This window comes from Euphorbia lathyris, chromosome 1 (assembly GCF_963576675.1).
Source record: "Euphorbia lathyris chromosome 1, ddEupLath1.1, whole genome shotgun sequence".
NCBI lineage: Eukaryota > Viridiplantae > Streptophyta > Magnoliopsida > Malpighiales > Euphorbiaceae > Euphorbia > Euphorbia lathyris.
In genome coordinates, this window is record NC_088910.1 from 66,119,276 (window position 1) to 66,125,575 (window position 6,300).

Below are 6,300 nucleotides of genomic sequence, written 5' to 3' on the forward strand. Positions count from 1 at the left end.
ATCTAATATATAATTCAGTGTTGATGAGTTTATTTTACGGTTTTATCTATGATAAATATTCATGGATTTGTGGACTTTTATATCTATGTATAAGGTCCATGAGTTTTTACTTAATACACTAGTCAGTCCCTCTGTTTTTAAAAATAATTATTATAGTCCCCTAGTTTTTGTGTTCATCAACTCTTTAGTCTTTATATTTGAATCAATAGTCAAATTATACCAAATAAATTTTAAAATATCAAAATTACCCTTTACTCTATGTTTTAATAATAAAACATCTATTTTTTCTATTTTATGTTTTTTTCTCCTTTTTTCCTACATAATCTCTACAATATTGAGTAATTAATTTATTGAATTTTATATAATTATAGAACTTTAATTTAGTAACCTAAAATTTAGTGACTAAAAAAATGAATGAAAAATATTTCAAAAATTATCAAAATAGGAGCAAAACTAGGGATAATTACTAATCTGACCCAATCAAGGACCCCAATTTACATATCTAACCCACCTTGCCTCAAAGTTACTAAATTAGACACTTTCACCCATTTTGGACAAAACTAACCTTAGTTCTATTCGATCAATCGATCGATCTTCTTCTTCTTCTTCTTCTTCTTCTTCTTCTTCTTCTTCCGCTTCTTCTTCTTCTTCTTCTTCTTATTGTTCTTCTTCTTCTCCATTTCAACTTCTTCTTCGGTTCATCTTCTTCAATTTTTGATACCAATCGTTAGCGATTTTTGAGATTTTTGACATATTATGTTCAATTTCCCGTACAAATGGTATATTTTTAGCTTATACGCTTGTTTTTCTCGTTGGTTTTGCCTCTTTCTTCATCTGTAATGGTATCGTTTCAATTTCCTCAATTTTCCATAATTTTTTTCCATTTTCCTCCATTGTTGTCTCATTTGTGACGAAATTATCGTATTTCGTCACAAATGCGACAAGAATTGTCGCATTCGTCGCAAATGCGACAAGAGTTGTCGCATTTGCTACAAGAAGAAGAAGAACAAGAAGAAGAAGAAGAAGAAGATCGATCGATTGATCGAATAGAACTAAGGTTAGTTTTGTCCAAAATGGGTGAAAGTGTCTAATTTGGTAACTTTGAGGCAAGGTGGGTTAGATATGTAAATTGGGGTCCTTGATTGGGTCAGATTAGTAATTATCCCTTTTTTTTATATAAATTACTACGGGTAATTTGGACTTTCATCTACAAAAACAAATGAAAGGACTAAAGAGTTGATTAAAATAAAACTTAAAGACCTTATAATAATATGATGGACCTACTAACATGTTAACCAAAAACATAAGGACTTTATAATTATTTACCCTATAAAAAAAAGAGATTTCACCTAAACACGGAGAAACAATAATATTATTCCTAAAATGCTAAACATGCGAACTAATTTGTTAAATAATAGCAAATCAAATTCAACATTTCTAAAATATCCCAACATTTTTAGAATGTCAAACACTATATTAAAATTCTATCTTCATTTAAATTCTCGAAAAAGAAAAAAAACTCAAAAGCAATAATCCAACACAAATCTTTTATTCCAAACCTAATCACCGTGTCCCGATTACAAAAGCTTCAACGTGTTTTGATTTCGAATATAAATAAAAAAACAATATTAAGAAAATATAGTTCAGTTGTGAATCAAGGAAAATGATCCTACTACCCACCCGTACAAGGCAAGAGAAGAGGAGAAGGAGTCTCAACAGATTCTGCTGCTATGATTTTATTGAGGATAGAGCCAGCCATTGCTTCTTTAATTACGTACCTTGCCACTCTATCTATGCCTATATTTCAGACTTTTAATGGGATTTTAACCTTCAACTTCTGCTCGCTGGAAAGACTCAACGTGCTTGGAGTTTCCGCGTTTTAAAAAAAGAACCAGAAGTAACCAATACATTTACCCCTAAACCACCATTTAATTAGTGTGTGTCTATATATATATATATATAAATTAAATATTTAAAATGTAAATTATTATTAAGTTTTTTATTTCGATATATATTATAAAAAAATTATTTAATCTTCTCAATATTAATAAACTTCAATTGGTATTTCAACTTGAAATATACATAAATAAAGTTCAAAAATAATAAATTATATAATTTATGTTGACTTATTAAAATATATATTCGTGTTAATAATATTAATAACAATAATAACTATTTATTTTTAAAAGTATATATTTTTTCAATTTTTATATATATTGAATTTTATTATTTCAAACTATCATAAATTTTGCATTAAAAAAATTATTATTAGTATAATTTTTTTATTATTTTATTATATCATAAGATTAACTGTGAATAGAAATATAACTTTTCATATGATTTTTTGAATCCTGATTGAGTCTTGGTTGATCCTTTATATTTTTCGGTTCTTTGATTAGTCTAATTTTGACAACCATGCTTATCATGTGCTACAATATTATCATAATTATTATTCAATAAATATATATAAATCAATTCAAAATATTTTAAAATAATTAACAACAAAATAATTCCAATAATCAAATAAATGAAAAAAACTAATATATCAATTTTATCGATTTCGTTCATTTTCATTGAATTTCAGCACTCTGTAAAGTGGAATAAATTGGATGAAAATAAATGAAATCGGCCATAACTGAATATCATAGTCAATGAAATAAATAATAAAACATGAAAATCAAAGTGTAATACAATTTAAAAAATAAAATAAAAAACGTAACGTGCAAATTACAAACAAATTCAATTGTTTTGCAATCCATTCAAAGTACAAAAAAAAAAAAATAATAATAATTTTGAATGAAATTCATTAAAAGAAATACTAGAAAATAATTGAAAACCTAAATAAAAATAAAAAAGGATTATTCAGTGAAACTTAACGGAAGTAACATATAATGAAACAAACAAGTAAATGAATTGTGTAATAAATTATATTATGACTAAAGATATATTTAAGTACACTAACTTTAATTTAACCCCCTCTCCAATCACATATAACACGTCATCATATACATACATACAACTCCCAACATCAGAAATATAAATCAAAACTCAACACAAGGAAATTTTAATTATCCTATCATCATAGATAAATAAGAAAATATCAATATCAGACTTAAAGCAATAATGGAAATATATAAGTTCATAAAACCATAATCAAAATAAACAAGCTTGTTCGAACCTTCAATTTCGCTAGACAAACCATGATAATATCCAAATCAACTAATGCATAAGTTAAGTCACGCCTCTAAAACAATAATGAAAACCTATAAATTCATAGAACCATAATCTAAATAAATAAGCTTACCCGGAGCCTTTAATTCCGCTAGAAAAACCATGATAATATCCCAATCAAGGTAAATCCAAATAATCAAACAAACTCAAATACCGATTTGAGGCTTACTTTTTAGAGCTTTGATTAATCTTGAATAGGTAGTGGAAGAATTTTTAAAACCACGAACTTGTATTACCAGTCACATGCCAAAGTTATTTAGGAGGAAGAACGATTAATCCACTATCTAAGAACGAAGTCTCATTAACTAGAGAGAGAGAGAATGTTCTCTCATTTAATTGATGTGTTATTACGTCTGACCTAGTCTATTTATAGGCTAAGTATCCTTGTCCTTTAAGGACGGTTATTAATTCTTGTTTAGATACTAATTCTAATTTCCTGATTAGATTAGTATACCTTAATTAATAATTAATTAATTAGATAGAATCAATTCAACCAGGATTCCTAATTACCTAATTTTTTAATTAGACAAATATCTGAATCCAATTAGGATTCCACATGAACCCGATTTTGTACGGGTGGAATTCCTACATCTCCCACTCGTATGTATTAAATTCGCTTTACTTTTCTCCTTCCATATTCGTAAATAGATTGTGCGACTAACATAACATCGAGAATATCGTTGCTATATACTTGTTAGAGATATACATCGCCTTGATAACTTAGGTACTATACACTTGTTATAAGGTTGTACAATGTTAAAAAGTATTGGTAAATTGTATGCATTTATCCCAGATTTTGTATCACATTTTTTGTATTCTTTTACTTAGAGCTCTACAAAATTCTGTTTTCACAATTATACATTTCAGTATAACTCATCGGACTATGAAACATAGAAACTTGAAGTGAGTAAATGATAATTGTTCCCTTTAACTATGTTCCTTTCATCATAATTTAAAGTTTGCTTATCCAATCAGTCCCCTTTCAAGCTGAATTATCATCTAGCACATGAGAGAATCCGACCAAAACAAACAAATCTAAATTATATTTCTTGAACAAGTAAAGGTTCTAAGGATGAGAGTTTCGAAATCCTTAATAATTTGATTACGAAAAAAGTCTTACATTAGGAAAAAGTTGAGATCATTCTTTTTCCTTATTCGTGTCGTTGGGCACACATAATATGAGCGCATGTATTATGGTGTTGTTTCTTATTTCTGAAGAAAGTGCATATTCAAAACACCATACAAAAGCATTGGTTAAGAAGTTCCTTTACTTTTAATTGTGCTTGTTTTTAATAATACCACATATAACGTTCATAACTATAAAGATTACTACTGCATATAAATATCATTTTCATAATGAATTTTTAATAATGAATAACTATTAATGATAATGATTCAAAAACAATGCCTTTTTGCATTTCAATGCATATTATAACCCAATATAATATATGTATTTTAAACATCATAAAAATTATGACCTTCTATATTGGTAAGATATCTTACATAGTTACTATTTACTTGTAGCCAATATTGTGCGTCCATGTACTAATAGCATTCATAGATCATTTAGAAGCTCTATGTATATCCTAAAAACCTTGTATGACATGTAGACTTGCATAAATTCATGCTCTCATTCGAAATCAAAATCGACACTTGCACTCTCCTTGTAGTTAGTTCAAGACTTGAAAGTTTGTTTGCCCAATATGGTAATTCATCTACTTATAATGGTCTTAATAATATTCCAAAAACTAATCATACCCAGATCATCGACAATTACCTGAGCTCCTTTATATCACTTTGATATCAAATGACATGATAGTCTTGAATGGATAGATTTTTTTATAAAGTTCCAAACTTACATGCCCTATACATGCATTTTGTTCTAATTCAACAATAAATGCATATTACACTTGCCATACAAAAAAATGTGATGCATATTGTGCCTGAAAATTAATGAAGATCCCTTTCAATGGTTGATTTAATATTCACAATTTGTTAGATATATCATAATAACATATATCATATGACATTCATAATACTTCATAAAGGTGAACTTCAAATATTTCGATTAAAATGAAACAAAAAAGAAGAAAAAACTGATCTTGTTTGTCATAATCAATTTCATATTAATTTAGGAAATCTTTTTCCCAACAATATACAGAGAACCCTATCTTTAGATAGATTCATTTTGTACTGATAGAGCAAATGTTTGAGGCCGGAGTTTCTATTTTGTTAACTCTGTTGTTTTGTTCATTGTGAAACTACATATACAATTAAGATTTCATGATCTTTTATTTCTTAGAGTCCACGCACAATGAGTTATTTTGATAACTGCAATTTTCTCCTGTGGTGGTTTTACTAGTGGCTCTGTTGTGAGACGTCGTTGAGATTCGGCCATGGACACTCCGATGATAAAGTCAGTAATATCATAGGAGAATAGTAAGTATTGAAAAGAGGAGAATGTTGTTAACTTTCTTGTAACATACCCTAGTTGGGGTATATATACTTTCTTTTAACTTTCTTGCTTTAATTGAGTTTAATTGTCATCAACCCTTTATTAGTTATCATTAATCATGTATTAATTATCATTAATTTTGTACTAATCTTACATTAATTGTCATTAATTATTTTTCTAGAAGGAATAATAGTTTGTCGTTATTTCTACTACTCTATCTGTTTCACCATAATTAAGGCAAGAATTATAAAATGAAATTAATTTTAATTAAAATGATTTGTTACATTTGTATTAATTGTATCCATTAATTAAGTTTTATCTATTCTCAAAATAAAAATGTAATTTAAATAAAAATATATTTAATAACCATATTATTATAAAACAAAACAAAAACTTTTGAAATATATTATTGGGCTCCCTAGAAAGAATAAATTTGGATTTTATCACTTACTAAGAAGAAATAAAATAAAAATACAGAAAAAGAAAGTTTAGACAACTTGAAATTTCTGTAATTAGAAAATGACAGGCTGTTGCTTTTTCATCGCAATAAAACATATGGGGATAGGGAAGTTACCATCATTAACCGGTAGTATATGTTGCTGAACTGAAACGTC